Consider the following 22,075-nt stretch of genomic DNA (forward strand, 5'->3'; position numbering starts at 1 on the left):
TTATGTGGTGAGTACTGCATTATTCAAGGGAAACGGTAGAATTAACTACATTCTGATGAGACACAAGATAAACACCGTATGGTCAAAGATTTAAACACAGCGCTTGGAATAATGATGTTAGAAAAAACTTGGAGGATTTTTAACCTGAATGTAGAAGTGGCACTGATGAGCCATCTGTTTATTTAATGTAGGTATGAAAATCCTTCAGAAATGAGGTATAAGTAAAACCTCAAAGCCTTGCAAGTGTTTTCTGTAAGCCGAGGCATCGATCTGGAGGACTGTGGGTCCATAGAGCTGAGTTTGCCTGACACCTACTGGCCTCACAAGATTAAATAGGGACACTGGTTCTGGCTCTTAGCTAGCTTTGCTCACAGAAAAATAATGTGATTTCCATGTATTGGAAGCAAAGCGACTGATTGTAGAATTAGCATCAAGTGGTGGTTGGGAGTCTGTATGGAGAAATGTTATTAGAAAAGCGAGTTTACGTCTTGGTGGGTGTAGAGCCAGAAGGTACCACACAGCCAAAGCTCATGGGAAGAAAAAGTGTATTACTTGCAGAACTATGGAGAACAACATGGAGCTTTCCAGAGCAGTGTCTCTGTAAACCACAAAGTTGGGGAAGCTTTAATCTATGAGTACAGGCATGTTGCAGCTTCTGAGGTGACTCAGATTGTAAACAATCTCTGCATAGCAGAAGACCCGGGTTCAACCCCTAAATGAGGAAGATCCCAAGAGGAGGGCGGGGCAGTCCACTCCAGTATTCTTGCCTGGAGAATTCCATTGACAGAAGAGCCTGGTTGTCCATGGGGTTGCAGAGAGGCAGACATGAGTGAGTGACTAACACTTTAACTTGACAGACATGTTCATTAATGGTCTTGGGCTGTGGGAGACTCCAAGCTTCATTTGATTGAAGTCTTGAGAGTCAGAACCAGTCACCATCAGCATCTCTTACATTCCAGCTGGTCTGGTATACATATAGCTATCTATTCTTGATATAGATATAGATATCTATTCTTCTTCATATTCTTTCCCCTTATCAGTTCAATTCAGTCACTCAGTCGTGTCTGACTCTGTGCAGCCCCATGAACTGTAGCACCCCAGGCCTCCCTGTCTATCAGTAACTCCCGGAGTTTACCCAAACTCGTGTCCATTGAGTCGGTGATGCCACCCAACCATCTCATCTTCTGTTGTCCCCTTCTCCTCCTGCCCTCAATCTTTCTCAGCATCAGGGTCCTTTGAAATGAGTCAGCTCTTCACATCAGGTGTCCAAAGCATTGGAGTTTCAGCTTCAACATCAGTCTTTCCAATGAACACTCAGGTCTGATCTCGTTTAGAATGGACTGGTTGGATTCCCTTGCAGTCCAAGGAATTATCGACCCTTCTCCAACACCGCAGTTCAAAAGCATCCATTCTTCAGCACTCAGTTTTCTTTAGAGTCCAACTCTCCCATCCATACATGACCACTGATAAAACCATAGCCTTGACTAGACAGACCTTTGTTAGCAAAGTAGCATCTCTGCTTTTTGATATACTGTCTAGGTTGGTAATAACTTTTCTTCCAAGGAGTAAGTGTCTTTGAATTTCATGGCTGCAGTCACCATCTGCAGTGATTTTGGAGTACCCCAAAATAAAGTCAGCCACTGTTTCCCCATCTATTTGCCATGAAGTGATCTGACCCGATGCCATGATCTTAGTTTTCTGAATGTTGAGCTTTAAGCCCACATTTTCATTCTCCTCTTTCACTTTCATCAGGAGGCCCTTTAGTTCTTCTTCACTTTCTGCCATAAGGGTTGTGCCATCTGCATTGCTGATATTTCTCCCGGCAATCTTGAATTTAGTTTGTGCTTCCTTCAGCGTGGTATTTCTCATGGTGTACTCTGCTTAGACTTTAGATAAGCAGGGTGACAATATATAACCTTGATATGCTCCTTTCCCGATTTGGAACCAGTCTGTTTCTCCATGTCTGGTTCTGACTGTTGCTTTTTGACCTGCATACAGATTTCTCAAGAGGCAGGTCAGGTGGTCTGGTATTCCCATCTTTTGGGAATTTTCCACAGTTTTTTGTGACCCACACAGTCAAAGGCTTTGGCATAGCCTATAAAGCAGAAATAGATTTTTTTTTTCTGGAACTCTCTTGCTTTTTCGATGATGCAGTGGATGGTGGCAATTTGAACTCTGGTTTCTCTGCCTTTTCTAAAACCAGCTTGAAGATCTGTAAGTTCACAGTTCATGTATTGGTCAAGCCTGTCTTGGAGAATTTTGAGCATCATTTTGCTAGTGTATGAGATGAGTGCAATTGTGGGGTAGTTTGAGCATTCTTTGGTTTTGCCTTTCTTTGGAATTGGAATGAAAACTGACCTTTTCCAGTCCTGTGACCACTGCTGAGTATTCTAAATTTCCTGACAGATTTAGTGCAGCACTTTTACAGCATCATCTTTTAGGATCTGAAATAGCTCAACTGGAATTCCATGACCTCTGCTAGCTTTGTTTGCAGTGATGTCTCCTAAGGCCCCCTTGACTTCACATTCCAGGATGTCTGGCTCTAGATGAGTGATCACACCATCATGTCTATGTGGTCCATGAAGATCTTTTTTGTTCAGTTCTTCTGTGTTTTCTTGCCACCCCTTCTTAATATCTTCTGCTTCTGTTAGGTCCATACCATTGATGTCCTTTACTGAGCCCATCTCTGCATGAAATGTTCTCATAAGCGTGTTTTAAGGTTCCTATTGCAGGGAATGGCCACAAGGCGTCAGGACTTTTTCATGCTCAGTTGTAATTGCCTTGAAATTGAAAACCTTGCAAGTTTTCACTCAAGACTGTAATTCAGTATGGAATGTACCTGAAGAAACACCCAAAAGCCTGCGTGTTCTTTCGGGACATTCTTTTTTATTTATTGTAATAATTTTTTTAAATTTACTGGCAGTGCCATGTTGCATGTGGGATTTTTAGTTCCCCGACCAAGTGTCGAACCCTTGCCCCCTGCATTTGAAGCACAGAATCTTAACCACTGGACTGCAGGGAAGTCCCCTTAAGCATTATTTTTTTAAAGTAACGTTTATTTCATATTGTAGTAACAGTGATATACCATGTATTGTGCGTGGCAGGTGAACCGAATGTATTTTCTATTTTGTTTTTTTCAGTTGCCGAGTCAGGTCTTTTGGTCGGAGCGTTCCCTTTTCTACAGGCCCTGTTATACTGGTAAGGCATCTATTTGTATATACATAAGTGTACATAAATGTAAATATCTAGGTACATAGGTATGTAAATGTCCAGAGAGAGAGATAAATGTCTAGGTACATAGATATACAAATGTTTATATGCATAGAAATATACATTCTAGGTACATAGATATATAAATCCCTAGGTTCATTGAGACATCAATATCTATATACATAAACATATAAATATATATGTACATATAGACATAACTATCTATGCAAAACAGAAAAAGAGACACAGATGTACAGAACAGAGTTTTAGAGTCTGTGGGAGAAGGCGAGGGTCGGATATTTTGAGAGAACAGCATCGAAACATGCATATTATCTATGGTGAAACAGATCACCAGCCCAGGTTGGATGCATCAGACAAGTGCTTGGGCCTGGTGCACTGGGAAGACCCAGAGGGATCGGGTAGAGAGGGAGGTGGGAGCAGCGATCAGGATGGGCAATACATGTAAATCCATGGCTGATTGATGTCAATGTATGACAAAAACCACTACAATATTGTAAAGTTATAGCCTCCAACTAATAAAAATAAATGAAAAAAAAAAAAAGAATTCTTTTACTTTAAACCATGGGCCCCACCCAAACCCGATTAATGAGAAAATTTTGAATTGATTTTCAGTTGATGGTGATGCACATGAAATTTGGGAACCTCAGTGGCTGTTTTTTAAAATCAACTTGGACAGGGAACCCTTTTACACTGTTGGTGGGAATGCAAACTAGTACAGCCGCTATGGAGAACAGTGTGGAGATTTCTTAAGAAACTGTAATTAGAACTGTCCTATGACCCAGGAATCCCACTTCTGGGCATATACACCGTGGAAACCAGATCTGAAAGAGACACATGCACCCCAGTGTTCATCACAGCACTGTTTATAATAGCCAGGACATGGAAGCAACCTAGATGCCCATCAGCAGACGAATGGATAAGGAAGCTGTGGTACATAAACACCATGGAATATTACTCAGCCATTAAAAAAAATTCATTTGAATCAGTTCTAATGAGATGGATGAAACTGGAGCCCATTATACAGAGTGAAGTAAGCCAGAAAGATAAAGACCAATACAGTATACTAACACATATATATGGAATTTAAAAAGATGGTAACAACAACCCTATATGCAAAACAGAAAAAGAGACACAGATGTACAGAACAGACTTTTGGACTCTGTGGGAGAACGCGAGGGTGGGATGTTTCGAGAGAACAGCATCGAAACATGTAAATTACCTAGGGTGAAAGAGATCAGCAGCCCAGGCTGGATGCATGAGACAAGTGCTCAGGCCTGGTGCACTGGGAAGACCCAGAGGAATTGGGTGGAGAGGGAGGTGGGAGGGGGTATCGGGATGGGGAACACATGTAAATCCATGGCTGATTTATGTCAATGTATGACAAAAAACACTACAATATTATAAAGTAATTAGCTTCCAACTAATAAAAATAAATGGAATAAAAAAGAAATATACATTCTAGGTACATAGACGTATAAATACATAGGTTCTAAGAGGCATAAATATCTATGTATATACAGATATATATATCTATTATAGATACATATAGAGATAGATATCTATATCCATAGACATGTAAATATCTGTATACACGGAGGATGGTTACACAGTGGACAATGAAGGAGACCACCTTATAGACAAAATAAGTGATACAGATAGTGGCACTTATAAGAGCATACTAGGAGAGAGAAACATAAACAATTTCAAACAAAGAGAACACAGCTAAGCAAGATGCATGTGACTAGTTTTAATCTGAGGGCACTAAACCAACAAGTCCACAGGGGGTCAGTAGATGTTGTCAAAGTCTGGAAGGGTGAGATAGTGAAAACGAGTTAAATGTTTCATCTTTGTTTGCAAAGTATACCTTATACATTTTTGGATTCATACTTTTTACCTCCTAAAGTATGTATCATCCTATATATCCTCATATGCCCACATCCAAACTGTTTCAACTCAAATCAAGCATAAGTCCAACTTGTTTCAACTCTTGTTAGTCAATTGTTGCAATTTCATGAAAAAGACACATTGTGATTCTTTTGTATAGACCAGTAATGGTTAGGATTTCTGTCTAATATTTTTTTTTTTAGTGTCCTTAGAGATCATTTAAAATTTCAACACTTCTCCCTGCTTCACCTTGTTCTGATTCAATTGACATTGGAAAAGTTATGGAAAGAGTGTTTAATATAATCTGAACTCACCAGATATCTACTGTTTTCTGTACATAAAGATCTGAGAAGTAGACTTCAATGGATGTAAAAATAAATATTGTGGATATAGAACATAATTTGAAATTGTGAGAGTCATTTGACCAGAGAGCACTCACAATGGTTCCACTTCATCTCCCACACCCATGAGGACAAGTTCATCTTGGTAATAATATCAGCAACTGATTAGTTAAAGTATTATCACTGTGAAAAATGATTATGAAAAGAAATTTATGGAATGTTTTCATAGATAGGATGCAACTTTCCAAGAGGCTTTAAATTTCAGGTGAATGTTTTATTATTTGAAATCTTGAGTGGATTACAGACTGTAAGTTTTACAGACTGTTCAGAGTTACATTCTGTCCCATCCCGGAATGAATGCATTACCTTTTGGTTCATGCACTTGTGACGGACTTAATCACCTTAGAGGCAATCTGTGTTGGAGAGTGTTCTAAACCAATGTGTGCGTACCAGCTGCAGGTCTGACAAGAACCATTTACTCTCATGTTGTTGTAGTTGCTGTTCAGTGGCTAAGTTGCGTCTGACTCTTTGTGACTCCATGGACTGCAGCACGCCAGGAATCCCTTTCCATCACCAACTCCCGAAGCTTGCTCAGATTCATGACAGTTGAGTCAGTGATGCCATCCAACCATCTCTTCCTCAGCCATCCCCTTCTCCATTTCCTTCAACCTTTTCCCGCATCAGGATATTTTCCAGTGGCTCGGCTCTTTGCATCAGGCGGCCAAAGGGTTGGAGCTTTGGTTTCAGCGTCAGTCCTTCCTATGAATGTTCAGGACTGATTTCCTTTAGCATTGACTGGTTTGATCTCCTCGCAGACCCAGGGACTCTCAAGAGTCTTCTCTAGCACCACAGTTCAAAAGCATTTGTTCTTCAGTGCTCTGCCTTCTTTGTGGTCCTCCTCTCACGTCCGTACATGACTACTGCTAAAACCAGTAGCTTTTACTCTCACATATGGGATATCAAATTTGTTTTTACATGTTGCCTGCTATGTTTAGGCTCTTTGTTCATACTTCATGTACCCATGTAGTGTTGCATTTCAATCCAGTTTGAAACAGAGCTTTATTTGAAGAACGTTTTGCCCACCAGCAGCGTTCTATTCTCACCAGCACCTCTTGCCTTGGTGTGACATCTCAAAACTCAGAAATTCTTACATGTTATATGAATATCAATTTCATCTTAGCAGAGTTTAAACAGAGAAGTGAAAGAATCAGGGTGCCTATTTTATCAGGTTTCTCCAGGCAGAAAATTGAAGCTTGATGTGGTTCAGTTGCTCAGTCATGTCCAACTCTTTGCCACCCCATAGACTGCAGCATGCTGGGCTTCCCTGTCCTTCACCATCTACCAGAGTTTGCTCAAACTCCTGTTCATTATGTTGGTGATGCTATCCAACCATCTCATCCTCTGTCATCCCCTTCTCCTCCTGCTCTCAGTCTTTGAAATTGAAACTGTTAGAAGGCAGAGTTCATATAGCTTATGGGCTCCTTGACTCCATTTTTTTTTTTTTTTTGCCAAAATTTTCTTATGTACTTTTTCAAGTGTGACCTTTCATTCATATAATAGCGAATAACAGAATTAGAAGAAACCAATTTGAAACAACGGGTTGTTTCTACCCTGACAATCTGAACACAAAGGAACCAGTGGGAACTGCAAAGATGTGGGGGCCAAGCTTTTAAGAATATTTTAGGTTGGCAAATGCTAGCTAGTATGCTTTCCCTTTCAACAAGTTTTATTCTGATAAAGAATATTCTTTTCCAGAACGCTTCCAGTGTGGCTGCCTCCTGCTGGAAGCATGGGAGAAGGAATCAGGGCAGTTTCTGTCTGTCTTTACAAGACACTGGACTCAACTCTAAGAAATCCCTAGATCTTCCCTGGATCCTGACCACCACACGGCCAAAGATACTGGTAACAGTTTTGTTTTGCCTGTTAAAGTGTTTAATGACAAAGATTCTTTCGGTTTCCTGATGTGGGTGACATTTGGGACCCAGTGATGATTTTTTCTTTAAGAAACTTACTTGCTAGTTCCCACCTGAGGGTGAGGCCCCTGTCCAGTGATGAGAGACCCTGCATGTGTGTGACCTGTGCTTCCAGGAGAGCAACTTTGCGCTAGTTTAAACCTGGCCAAATTCTGTTTGCATGGTAGATTTAGACCTCTCTGTCTTGTCTAGGGGCTTCCCTGGTGGCTTAGATGGTAAAGAATCTGCATGCAGTGCAGGACAACTTGGTTCTTCTCTGGATCGGGAAGATCCCCTGGAGAAGAGATTGGCAACTGAATCCAGTATTCTTGCCTGCAGAATCCCATGGACAAAGGAGACTGGAGGGTTCCAATCCATGTGGTCATAAACAGACATGTCTGAAGGATGAATACTTTGACTTTTCAATCCTGTCTGCACTGATTAGGTTTAGACAAGACTGCTTGCTTTCTGCAATGAGAATATTGACACCTGACCGTGTTCTGTGTGCACGAGGACGTGGAGACCTGGGTGCTCACTGGGCCTGGCCTCCTTCCTGGAAAACTCCATGCCTGTGTCTGAATGTCAGTGCTCAGAGGTCTGGGGTTTGGAGCTGAGGTGGGCTTCTCTGGGTAATGTGTCCTGCTCTGAGAGGGATTCCATGGCCCTCCCAGGGGTCAGTGCTGCAGTAGGGGTCGTAGTCTTTCCTCCAGCCAGGCTCACCTGCCCTGAGGCTCATGGAGACTCCTCAGGTGGGCTACTTGGTAATTATTCCAGTTTTTCAGCGCATTCAGTTTGAGTAGGGAGGCAGGTTCACCTGGCTCATTGATTCCAGGGTACAAGGATCAGGCAAAAAATCAACGGGCAGCAGGTGAGATTGCTATGTGATCGCCTTCCCTTCAGCCATCCCTGCTTAGCAGACAGCAGACCTGCCCCTCGTGTTCTAGCCCTGCGCCTGGTGTATTTTCTCAACATCTCAGAGGGAAAACAAAGAACGGAGCCTGCTGGAACCAAGGCAGTGTGTTCAACATTATCGTGACAGCTGTCAAAACAGTTAGTATCAGATAGAACCAAAGGGCAGGAGAGGTGGACTTCTCTGGGACGAGAGAAGTTTCCAGGAACCCAGTGGTTTCCGCCTTTGGGGCCCAGCCATCAGGGACCTGGTGTCTTAACCAAGAGTCATGCAGCCGCAGATGCAGGGTTTGGGGACTGTGTGGGTCTCACCCCATCCACACGGGTCCGGATCCTGTGCCCAGAGACCCCGTGTCTGCTCTTCACCTCTGTGTGTCTTGCCCCTTGGAGATACCCAAAATCTGAATTGAGTGTCTTGCCCTGACTAACCTGTGGTCCTTTCTCTTCTCTTCATCTTGGGACATTCACATGAGGTCAGGCATCTTTGAATGGGTTGCTGCTCTGTGTTCTGCTGGGTGAAATCCTTTGGCGGTGTCATATTAACATCATAGTGTATCACAGACCTAATCTGTAGGGTCACCACTGTCTGGGGTCCCCTAGATGGATTTTCTGTAATTTAATTTTTATTTTCTATTGGAGTCAGGTTGATTTCCATTGTTTTATTAGTTTTAGCTGTACAGGAACTTAATTTGATTTTACATAGAAGTGAATCTATTCTTTTTCCATTTTTTCCCTCATATAGATTATTACAGTCTCTGTAGTAGAGTTCCCTGTTCTTTTCAGTAGGTCCTACTTGCTTATCAATTTGTTAGATCTTAGTGTGTATATAAATCCTAAACTCTTTATCCCTTCTTTCTTTCGTTTGATACTCGTAATTTGATTTTCGCAGGGTGTGAAGTCCGTTTTGTACTTTAGGTCAATGTTATGAATTTATAGGCTACCCCTGTAAGTGATATCTCATGATGTTTGTCTTTCTGTCTCTGAATTTCCTCACTTGGGGTGATGATTTCTTCGTACACCATACTGCTGACAACATCCTTGTTTCACTCTGTTTTATGGTTGAGTGGCGTTGCAGTTATAGGTGTTCCGCCTTATCTTCACTTTTCTTCCACTGGGCCTTTTGCTGGATTCCAGGACTTGCCTATTGAAGGAGTGCTGCCCTGAAAATCAAGGTGCACGTGTCATTTTGAATGGTGATTTTCTGTGGACCTGTGCTTTCCTTTATAGCTCAGTTGGTTAAGAACTTACCTGCAATGCAGGAGACCCCAGTTCGATTCCTGGGACCGGAAGATCCCCTGGAGAAGGGATGGGCTACCCACTCCAGTATTCTCCGGCTTTCTTTGTGGCTCAGCTGGCAAAGAATCTCCCTGCAATACAGGAGAGCTGGGCTTGATCCCTGTGTTGGGAAGATCCCCTGGAGTAGGGAAAGGCTACCCACTCCAGTGTTCTGGCCTAGAGAATTCCATGGACCGTATAGTCCATAGTGCTGCAAAGTGTTGAACACGACAGCGTGACTTTCACTTCACATTCTCTGGACCTAGGCCCATGAGTGGGAGTGCAGGGTCATAGGATACCTCTGTGTCTTTTATTTCTTGGAAGCTCCATGCTGTTTTCCATAGTGCCTTCACCGTTTACATTCCCAAAAAGATTGTAGGAGGATTTCATTTTCCGTATATTCATTGCAGATGTTTTATTTTATTTATTTATTTAATCTTTATTCTTTGTAGATCATTTTGATGATGGCCACTGTGAGCAGCGTGAGGTGGTACCTTAGTGTAGTTTTGATTGGCATTGATTTAGTAATTATTGATGTGGACTATCTATCCACGTGCTTTTATTATTTTATACTTTGTGAGTACAATTTATCTCTTGAAACTGGCCTCTTGCAACTTGGCCCTGTTTGGAATTCTTTTCTGATGAAATACCCCAGGACATGTCTTGAGGGCAGATGTCATTTAAAGCCCTGTCAAACTTGTGACTATTTAGAGCCCTTCAGCATCTGTTTTATGGCTTCCCTGCTCACTCGGTGGGAAAAGAATCCACCTGCAATGCAGGAGACTTTCAGGAGACCTGAGCTCGATCCCTGGGTTGGGAAGATTCCCTGAAGAAGGAAATGGCAAACCACTCCAGTTTTCTTGCGTGGAGAATCCCATGGGCATCGGACATCCTTTGTCCTGGTAGGCTACAGTACATGGGATTGTAAAGAGTCAGACATGACTGAGCAACTAAACAACAAAAACCGCACCAGTTTTGACATGTAAATATTGACCTGTACCAGCTAATTACTCCCCCCACCCCCTGCCACCTTTTCATTTTGGTAAGCCTAAGTTTCTGAGTCTGTGAATCTGTTTGCATTTTGTAATGATGCTCATTTGTATCCATTTTTAGATTCCACTGAAGTGATACTCTCTAATATTTTCCCTTTCTCAGTTATTTCCCTTAGTTTGATCACCTCTAGTTCCATCCCTATACCTGGGAATGGCATTATTTCATCCTTCTTTATGTCTGAGCCATATTGCATTGTGTATATGTGCCTCATTTTCTGTATCCATTCGTCTGTCCTTGTACACTTAAGTTGCTTCCCTGTCTTGGCTATTGTACCTAGTGCTGCCATGATCTTTGGAGTGCAGGTGTCTTTTAAAAGTTTGCTTTTTATTCTGAATCTACTTCTAGGTATTGGATTTCTGGGTCACTGGGTACTTCTGTGCTTAGTTTTTCAAAGAACTTCCATAATGTTCTACCTAATGAGTGTACCAATTTACATTCCTACCAACAGTGTAGGAGGGTTTCTTTCTTTCCACACCCTCTGCAGAATTTATTGTTGTAGGTTTTTGATGTGGTCATTCTGACCAACTTGAGGTGATACCTCATGGTATATTTGATTTGCCTTTCTCAAAGAACAAGTGATGCTGAGCATCTTGTCATAAGTTTTTATCACCAACTCTATGACCTCTTTAGAGAAACATGCATTTGGACCTTTGGTTGATTTTTTTTTTTTTTTTTGGTGAGTTTTTTTTTTTTTTTTAAATTGAGCTGTACTAATAATTTGTATGTGTTGAAGAGAAAGTTCTTGTGAAATCAACCCTGAATATTCACTGGAAGGACTGTAGCTCCAATCTTTTAGCCACCTGATGCAAAGAGTTGACTCATTGGAAAAGACCCTGATGCTGGGCAAGATTGAGGACAGGAGGAGAAGTGGCCAGCAGAGGATGAGATGGTTGGATGGCTTTACCCACTTAACAGACATGAGTTTGAGCAAACTCCCAGACATAGTCAGGGACAGAGAGGCCTGGCATGCTGCAGTCCATGGGGTCACAAAGAGTCAGACAAGACTTAGCAACTGAACAGCTACAAAAACCTGAATCCTCCTGAATATTAACTGCCTAGCAATTCAGCTGGCATTTAGTATTTAGTTGTCCAGTATGAAAAGACAAAAAGATATGACACTGAAAGATGAACTCCCCTGGTTCGTAGGTGCTCAATATGCTACTGGAGAAGAGTGAGGAAGTAAATCCAGAAGGAATGAAAAGGCTAAGTCAAAACGGAAACAGTTGTGGGTGTGTATGGTGGTATAAGTAAAGTCTGATGCTGCAAAGAGCAATATTGCATAGGAACGTGGAATGTTAGGTCTATGAATCCAGGTAAGTTAGAAGCGGTCAAGTAGAAGATAGCAAGAGTGAACACTGACATTTGAGGAATAAGTGAACTAAGATGTGCGGGTTAGGGTTAGGTTTAGAGTGTGGTCCACTGGAGAAGGGAAGTGCAAACCACTTCAGTATTCTTGCCTTGAGAACCCCATAAACAGTATGAAACGGCAAAAAGTTAAGACATTGAAAGAGGAACTCCCCAGCTGGATGGGTGCCCAATATATTACTGGAGATTTGTGGAGAAATACTGCCAGAAAGAATGAAGGAATGGAGCCAAAGCAAAAACAACACCCAGTTGTGGATGGGACTGGTGATAGAAGCAAAGTTCGATGCTATAAAGAGCAATATTGCCTAGTAACCTGGTATGTTAAGTCCATGAATCAGGTCAAATTGGTAGTGGTCAAACAGGAGATGACAAGAGTGAACATCAACATTCTAGGAATCAGCAAACTAAGGTGGACTGGAATGGGTTAATTGAACACAGATGAGAAATTATATCTACTACTGTGGGCAGGAATCCCTCAGAAGAAGTGGAGGAGCCGTCATAGTCAACAAAAGAGTCTGAGATGCAGTCATTGGATGCAATCTCAAAATCAACAAAATGGTGTCCTTTTCATTAAAGGGGACTGGAATATAAAAGTAGGAAGTCAAGAAACACCTGGAGTAACAGGCAAATTTGGCCTTGGAGTACAGAATGAAACAGGACAAAGGCTAATAGAGTTTTGCCAAGAAAATGCACTGGTCATAGCAAACACCCTCTTCCAACAACACAAGAGAAGACTCTACACATGGACATCAACAGATGGACGACACCGAAATCAGGTTGATTATATTCCTTGCAGCCAAAGATGGAGAAGCTCTATACAGTCAGCAAAAACAAGACCAGGAGCCAACTATGGCTCAGATCATGTACTCCTTATTGCCAAATTCAGGGCGAAAGGGAAGAAATAGGGAAAACCACTAGATCATTCATGTATGACCTAAATCAAATCCCTTATGACTATACAGTGGAAGAGAGAAATAGACTTAAGGGACTAGATCTGATAGACAGACTGCCTGATGAACTAAGAATGGAGGTTCATGGCATTGTAGAGGAGACAGAAATCAAGACCATCCCCAAAAATACAGAAAAGAAAAAGAAATACAAAAATCAAAATGGCTGTCTGAGGAGGCCTTACAAATACCTGTGAAAAGAGGAAAGTGAAAAGCAAAGGAGAAAAGGAAAGATATCCCCATTTGAATGCAGAGTTCCAAAGACGAGCAAGGAGAGATAAGAAAGCCTTCCTCAGTGATCAGTGCAAAGAAATGGAGGAAAGCAATAGAATGGGAAGGACTAGAGATCTCTTCAAGAAAATCAGAGATACCAAGGGAACACTTTATGCAAAGATGGGCTCAATAAAGGACAGAAATTGTAGGGACCTAACAGAAGCAGAAGACATTAAGAAGAGGTGACAAGAGTGCACAGAAGAACTGTACAAAAAAGATCTTCATGACCCAAATGATCATGATAGTGTGATCACTCACCTAGAGCCAGATATCCTGGAATGTGAAATCAAGTGGGCCTTATGAAGCACCACTATGAACAAAGCTAGTTGAGGTGACGGAATTTCAGTTGAGCTATTTCAAATACTAAAAGATGATGCTGTGAAAGTGCAGCACTCAATATGCCAGCAAATTTGGAAAACTCAGCAGTGGCCACAGGCCTGGAAAGGTCAGTTTTCATTCCAATCCCGAAGAAAGGCAATGCCAGAGAATGCTCAAACTACCCCACAATTGCACTCATCTCACAGGCTAGTAATGTGATGCTTAAAATTCTCCAAGCCAGGCTTCAGCAAGACGTGAACCTTGAAATTCCAGATGTTGAAACTGGATTTAGAAAAGGGAGACGAACCAAAGATCAGATTGCCAACATCCGCTGGATCATCAAAAAAGCAAGAGAGTTCCAGAAAAAGATCTATCTCTGTTTTATTGACTATGCCAAAGCCTTTGACTGTGTGGGTCACAAGAAACTGTGGAAAATTCTGAAAGAAATGGGAATACCAGACCACCTGATCTGTCTCTTGAGAAACCTATATGCAGGTCAGGAAGCAAGAGTTAGAACTGGATATAAAACAACACACTTGTTCCAAATAGAAAAGGGGTATGTCAAGGCTGTATATTATCACCCTGCTTATTTAGCTTATATGCGGAGTACATCATGAGATACGCTGGGCTGGAGGAAGCACAAGCTGGAATCAAGATTGCCGGGAGTAATATCAATAACTTCAGATATGCAGCTGACACCACCCTTATGGCAGAATGAGAAGAAGAATTAAAGAGTCTGTTGATGAAAGTGAAAGAGGAGAGTGAAAATATTGTCTTAAAGCTTAACGTTCAGAAAACTAAAATCATGTCATCCGGTCCCATCACTTCGTGTTAAATAGATGGGGAAACAGAGGTTGACTTTATTTTTCTGGGCTCCAAAATGACTGCAGATGGTGATTGCAGCCATGAAATTAAAAGACACTTGCTCCTTGGAAGAAAAGTTATGAGCAATCTAGACAGCATATTAAAAAGCAGAGACATTACTTTGTCAACAAAGTTCTGTCTAGTCAAGTGTATTCTTTTTCCAGTGCTCATGTAGGGATGTGAGTATTGGATTTTTTTTTTTTTCATTTATTTTTATTAGTTGGAGGCTAATTACTTTACAATGTTGTAGTGGGTTTTGTCATACATTGACATAGATCAGCCATGGATTTACATGTATTCCCCATCCCGATCCCCCCTCCCCACTCCCTCTTTACCCGCTCCCTCTGGGTCTTCCCAGTGTAAGAGGCCTGAGCACTTGTCTCATGCATCTAACCTGGGCTGGTGATCTGTTTCACCCTAGATTATATACATGTTTCAATGCTGTTCTCTTGAAACATCCCACCCTCGCCTTCTCCCACAGAGTCCAAAAGTCTGTTCTGTACATCCATGTCTCTTTTTCTGTTTTGCATATAGGGTTATCATTACCATCTTTCTAAATTCCATATATATGCGTTAGTATACTGTATTGGTCTTTATCTTTCTGGCTTACTTCACTCTGTATAATGGGCTCCAGTTTCATCCATCTCATTAGAACTGATTCAAATGAATTCTTTTTAATGGCTGAGTAATATTCCATGGTGTATATGTACCACAGCTTCCTTATCCATTCATCTGCTGATGGGCATCTAGGTTGCTTCCATGTCCTGGCTATTATAAACAGTGCTGCGATGAACATTGGGGTGCGTGTCTCTTTCAGTTCTGGTTTCCTCGGTGTGTATGCCCAGCAGTGGGATTGCTGGGTCATATGGCAGTTCTATTTCCAGTTTTGAAAGAAATCTCCACACTGTTTTCCACAGTGGCTGTACTAGTTTGCATTCCCACCAAGAGTGTAAGAGAGTTCCCTTTTCTCCACACCCTCTCCAGCATTTATTGCTTGTACACTTTTGAATAGCAGCCGTCCTGACTGTCGTGTAATGGTTCCTCATTGTGGTTTTGATTTGCATTTCTCTGATACTGAGTGATGTTGAGCATCTTTTCATGTGTTTGTTAGCCATCTGTATGTATTTTTGGAGAAATGTATATTTCGTTCTTTGGCCCATTTTTTGTTTGGGTCATTTATTTTTCTGGAATTGAGCTGCAGGAGTTGCTTGTATACTTTTGAGGTTAATCCTTTGTCTGTTGCTTCGTTTGCTATTATTTTCTCCCAATCTGAGGGCTGTCTTTTCATCTTGCTTATAGTTTCCTTTGTTGTGCAAAAACTTTTAAGTTTGTTTAGGTCCTATTTGTTTATTTTTGCTTTTATTTCCAATATTCTGGGAGGTGCTTCATAGAGGATCCTGCTGTGATTCATGTCGGAGAGTGTTTTGCCTATGTTCTCCTCTAGGAGTTTTATAGTTTCTGGTCTTACATTCAAATCTTTAATCCATTTTGAGTTTATTTTTGTGTATGGTGTTAGAAAGTGTTCTAGTTTCATTTTTTTTACAAGTGGTTGACCAGTTTAACCAGCACCACTTGTTAAAGAGGTTGTCTTTTTTCCATTGTATATCCTTGCCTCCTTTGTCGAAGATAAGGCATCCGTAGTTTCGTGGGTTTATCTCTGAACTTTCTATTCTGTTCCATTGATCTATATTTCTGTCTTTGTGCCAGTACCATACTGTCTTGATGACCGTGGCTTTGTAGTGTAGCCTGAAGTCAGGCAGGTTGATTCCTCCAGTTCCATTCTTCTTTCTCAAGATTACTTTGACTATTTGAGGTTTTTTGTATTTCCACACAAATTGTGAAATTATTTGTTCTAGTTTTGTGAAAAATACCGTTGGTAGCTTAATAGGGATTGCATTGAATCTGTAGATTGCTTAGGGTAGTATAGCCATTTTGACAATATTGACCCTTCCAATCTATGAACGGGGTATATTTCTCCATCTGTTTGTGTCCTCTTTGATTTCTTTCATCAGTGTTTCATAGTTTTCTATGTATAGGTCTTTTGTTTCTTTAGGTAGGTATACTCCTAAGTATTTTATTCTTTTTGTTGCAATGGTGAATGGTATTGTTTCCTTAATTTCTCTTTCTGTTTTCTCATTGTTAGTGTATATGAATTCAAGGAATTTCTCTGTGTTAATTTTATATCCTGTGACTTTACTGTATTCATTGATTAGCTCTAGTAATTTTCTGGTAGAGACTTTAGGGTTTTCTATGTAGAGGATCATGTCATCTGCAAACAGCGAGAGTTCCACTTCTTTTCCTATCTGGATTCCTTTTACTTATTTTTCTGCTCTGACTGCTGTGGCCAAAACTTCCAAGACTATGTTGCCTAGTAGTGATGAGAGTGGGCAACCTTGTCGTGTTCCTGATTTCAGGGGAAATGCTTTCAATTTTTCACCATTGAGGGTAATGCTTGCTGTGGGTTTGTCGTCTATAGCTTTTATTATGTTGAGGTATGTTCCTTCTATTCCTGCTTTCTGGAGAGTTTTAATCATAAATGGGTGCTGTTGGATTCTGTTTGCTAGAATTTTGTTAAGGATTTTTGCATCTATGTTCATCAATGATATTGGCCTGTAGTTTTCTTTTTTGGTGGCATCCCTGTCTGGTTTTGGAATTAGGGTGAAGGTGGCCTCATAGAATGAGTTTGGAAGTTTACCTTCTTCTACAATATTGTGGAAGAGTTTGAGTAAGACAGGTGTTAGCTCTTCTCTAAATTTTTGGTAGAATTCAGCTGTGAAGGCAACTGGTCCTGAGCTTTTGTTTGCTGGAAGATTTCTGATTACAGTTTTGATTTCCTTGCTTGTAATGGGTCTGTTAAGATCTTCTCTTTCTTCCTGGTTCAGTTTTGGAAAGTTATACTTTTCTAAGAATTTATCCATTTCTTCCAAGTTGTCCATTTTCTTGGCATAGAGCTGCTAGTAGTAGTCTCTTATGATCCTTTGGATTTCAGTGTTGTCTGTTGTGATCTCTCCATTTTCATTTTTAATTGTTAATTTCGTTCTTCTCCATTTGTTTCTTAATGAGTCTTGCTAATGTCTTGTCAATTTTGTTTTTTTAATAAAAACCAGTTTTTAGCTTTGTTGATTTTTGCTATGGTCTCTTTAGTTTCTTTTGCATTGATTTCTGCCCTAATTTTTAAGATATTTTTTCCTCCTACTAACCCTGGAGTTCTTCATTTCTTCCTTCTCTAGTTGCTTTAGGTGTAGATTTCAGTCATTTATTTGACTTTTTCCTTGTTTCTTGAGGTAAGCCTGTAATGCTATGAACCTTCCCCTTAACACTGCTTTTATAGTGTCCCATAGATTTTGAGTTGTTGTGTTTTCATTTTCATACATTTCTATGCATATTTTGATTTCCTTTTTGATTTCTTCTATGATTTGCTGGTTATTCAGAAGCATGTTATTAGCCTCCATATGTTTCAATTTTTACCATTTTTTCCCCTGTAATTGAGATCTAATTTCACTGCACTGTGGTCAGAAAAGATGACTGGAATAATTTCAAATTTTTTGAATTTACCAAGAGTAGATTTATGGCCCAGGATGTGATCTATTCTGGAGAAGGTTCCATGTGCACTTGATAAAAAGGTGAAGTTGATTGTTTTGGGGTGAAATGTCCTATAGATATCAATTAGGTTTAGCTGGTCCATTGCGTCATTTAAAGTTTGTGTTTCCTTGTTAATTTTCTGTTTAGTTGATCTATCCATAGTGGTGAGTGGGGTTTTAAAGTCTCCCACTATTATCATGTTGCTATTAATTTCCTCTTTCATACTCGATAGCATTTGCCTTACATATTGTGGTGCTCCTATGTTGGGTGCATATATATAATTATGATTGTTATATCTTCTTCTTGGATTGATCCTTTGACCATTATGTAGTGTCCTTCTTTGTCTCTTTTCACATCCTTGATTTGAAAGTCTATTTTATCTGATATGAGTATTTCGACTCCTGCTTTCTTTTGTTCTCCGTTTGCGTGAACTATTTTTTCCAGCCCTTCACTTTTAGTCTGTATGTGTCTTTTGTTTTGAGGTGGGTCTCTTGTAGACAGCATATATAGGGGTCTTGCATTTGTATCCATTCAGTCTTTTTTTTTTTTTTTGGTTGGGACATTCAACCCATTTACATTTAAGGTAAATATTGATTGGTATGTTACTGTTGCCATTTACTTTGTTGTTTTGGGTTCACGTTTCTACAGCCTTTCTGTGTTTCCTGTCTAGAGAAGATCCTTTAGCATTTGTTGAAGAGCTGGTTTGGTGGTGCTGAATTCTCTCAACTTTTGCTTGTCTGTAAAGCTTATGAATTCTCCTTCATATCTGAATAAGACCCTTGCTGGATACAGTAATCTGGGTTGTAGGCTATTCTCTTTCATTACTTTAAGTATGTTCTGCCATTCCCTTCTGGCCTGGAGGGTTTCTATTGATAGGTCAGCTGTTATCCTTATGGGAATCCCTTTGTGTGTTATTTGTTGCTTCTCCCTTACTGCTTTTAATATTTGTTCTTTGTGTTTGATCTTTGTTAATTTGATTAATAGGTGTCTTGTGGTGTTTTGCCTTGGGTTTATCCTGTTTGTGACTCTCTGGGTTTCTTGGACTTGGGTGGCTATTTCCTTCCCCATTTTAGGGAAGTTTTCAGATATTATCTCCTCGAATATTTTCTCACGGCCTTTCTTCTTGTCTTCTTCTTCTGGGACTCCTTTGATTTGAATGTTGTGGCGTTTCACATTGTCCCAGAGGTCCCTGAGGTTGTCCTCATTTCTTTTGATTCTTCTTTCTTTTTTCCTCTCTGCTTCATTTATTTCCACCATTTTATCTTCTACCTCACTTATCGTATCTTCTGTCTCCATTATTCTACTCTTGGTTCTCTCCAGAGTGTTTTTGATCTCATTTATTGCATTATTCATTTTTAATTGACTCTTTTTAATTTCTTCTAGGTCTTTATTAATCATTTCTTGTATCTTCTCAATCTTTGCCTCCAGGCTATTCATCTATAACTCCATTTTGTTTTCAAGATTTTGGATCATTTTTATTATCATTATTCTAGATTCTTTTTCAGGTAGATTTCCTATCTCTTCCTCTTTTGTTTGACTTGGTGGGCATTTTTCATGCTCCTTTACCTGTTGGGTATTTCTCTGCATTTTCAGCTTATTTAGATTACTGTGTTTGGGGTGGCCTTTCTCTATTCTGGTAGTCTGTGGTTCCTTTTTATTGTGGAGGTTTCTCCCAGTGGGTGGAGTTGGACGATTTGCTTGTCAAGGTTTCCTGGTTAGGGAAGCTTGCATCGGTGTTCTGGTGCATGGAACTGGATTTCTTCTCTCTGCAGTGCAATGGAGCACCCAGTATTGAGTTTTGAGATGGGTCTGTGTGCTAGGTGTGACTTTGGGCACCCTGTATGTTGACGCTCAGGGCTATTTTCCTGCGTTGCTGGAGAATTTGCGTGGTATGTCTTGCTCTGAAACTTACTGGCTCTTGGGTGGTGGTTGGTTTCAGTGTAGGTATGGAGGCTTTTGGACGGTCTCTTGTTACCTAATGTTCCGTGTAGTCAGGAGTTTTCTGGTATTCTCAGGTTTTAGGCTTAAGTCTCCTGCCTCTGGATTTCAGTTTTATTCTTCCAGTAGTCTCAAGTCTTCTCCAACTATACAGCACTGAAAATAAAACTTCTCGGTTAATGGAGAAAAGATTCTCCACCATGAGGGACACCCAGAGAATTTCAAAGAGTTACATGAAGAAAAGGAGAGGGAGGAGGGAGATAGAGATGATCAGGAGGAGGAAAAGGGGCACTCAAGAGGAGAGAGACAGATCTACACAGTTGTCTGATCCCACAGTGTTCTCCATAGCCCAGACACCCACAAAGATTCACAGAATTGGATTAGGAAGAGAAGGGGAAAGGAGGAAACAGAAGTGTTCTGAGACAGAATATGGATAGTCAAAAGTGGGAGAGAGTAATCAACATACTCCTGAATAAAAATGGGAACTGAATATTGGATTATTAAATATCCAAAATTGATATCACATACTGAAAAACAAAGATTAAAAATCTAGAGTAGTGGTTAGACTCTTAAAAATACAAAATTAAAAACAAAAACAAAAAATTTTAGAAATATATATGAAGTTTGGTTTAAAAATAGGGCTTCTCTCTCTTTTTTTTTTAACAAGGTTATAGTGAAATGAAAATGAAATTTAAGGAGTAAGAGAGGAGTAATAGAGGACTTTAAAAGAAAATAAGAGGAAAAAAAAAAAGAAAAGAGAGAAGAACAAGAAAAAAATTTTTTTTCCTAATTAAAAATCTCGTAAAGATATATGAAAATTAAAGTTAAGGAGTAGTGGGGGAGTAATAGGGTATTTTAAAAGAAAATAAAATAGAAAAAATAAAAAAGAAAAGAAAAAATTTTTTTTCTTTTTTAATTAAAAAAAAAAAGGTAAGAATATATCTAAGAATTTCTCTGGAGCTGTTGTTGTCAGTGTGGGTTTGGTTCAGTTTCAGATAGCTCCTCATTCCAGCTTACACTTCTCGATATCTATAGGCCCCTTCCTGTGTCGTCGGTGTTACCTACAGGGATTTCAGTCTGTTGCGCCGGTCCCTTCTGAAGCGGTTCCCTTTGTTTATTTGGCTTCTGTTTGCCGGTCTATTCAGTGCCTAATTTCTGCCCTGACACAGGCGGGCGGAGGTGGTCTCTTGTTCAGGTTCGCTAGTTCCGTCGCACTGCAGGGAGGGAGGGGAACTGCTTTCACCGTCGACGCTGCCCAGGCTCCAGGCTGCTCTATGTGGAGCCAGCCCTGCATTGCGTGCAGTTCCAGTTTTCGGGTATTCCCCCAAAGCGTGGACTCGGTTGCGCCTGCGTTTTGTGCAAATCTCGCACTGAAAGTACATAATGCAGCTATGTAACTACATAGTATATATCATGAAGAAAATATCTGAAGATGAATTAGCCAGGAAAATTCCTGTTATCCCTCTGACTGTGAAAAGAAATATAAAGCCTAGTACTCATATTATAGCTGGGGATCATTTAATGTTACTGTCATGAGGTATTGCTAATCAACTGAACATTTTTACTCTTGATGGACTGGAAATCATTATAGTGGCTGATGTGAAATAGACTTGTGTGTCAACATACATCCTTACTGTGAATATACAGTGTCCTCATAAAATAAATCCTAAGAATCCAGTTGACACTATAGCTCAGACCATTCCCATGCACCTGAAAGTTTCTTTTCCCCTGAGTAATAGGTTACAATATGTGAAATCATCCTAAATCCTGGCAAAATCAAAATATATACTTCAGAGTGTCGGAAAAATCAGGTCAATGTTGATACAGTATTGGGTCCTCTCCTCCTTCAGGATCAAAGGAAGCTGTATGTAGATTTCAGTCTGTTAATAGCATGGTAAAAATACCAGCTGCCAATACAGTTAGTGATAGTAATATGGCTGTGATTAGGGCTAATCACATGAACAACAGTGTTTGATATTGGGATATGGCAGGGGTTTATATTAATAGTTGTAGTAATAAAATTGATAACACCTAAGGTAGAAGAAGCACCAGTTAGGTGTAGAGGAAAAATAGTAAAGTCTACTTAAGCTCCAGCATGAACTAGATGTCTGGCTAAAGGTGTAGGTAGCTCAGCCTGTGCCAG

This window comes from Muntiacus reevesi, chromosome 2, assembly GCF_963930625.1.
Source record: "Muntiacus reevesi chromosome 2, mMunRee1.1, whole genome shotgun sequence".
Lineage (NCBI taxonomy): Eukaryota > Metazoa > Chordata > Mammalia > Artiodactyla > Cervidae > Muntiacus > Muntiacus reevesi.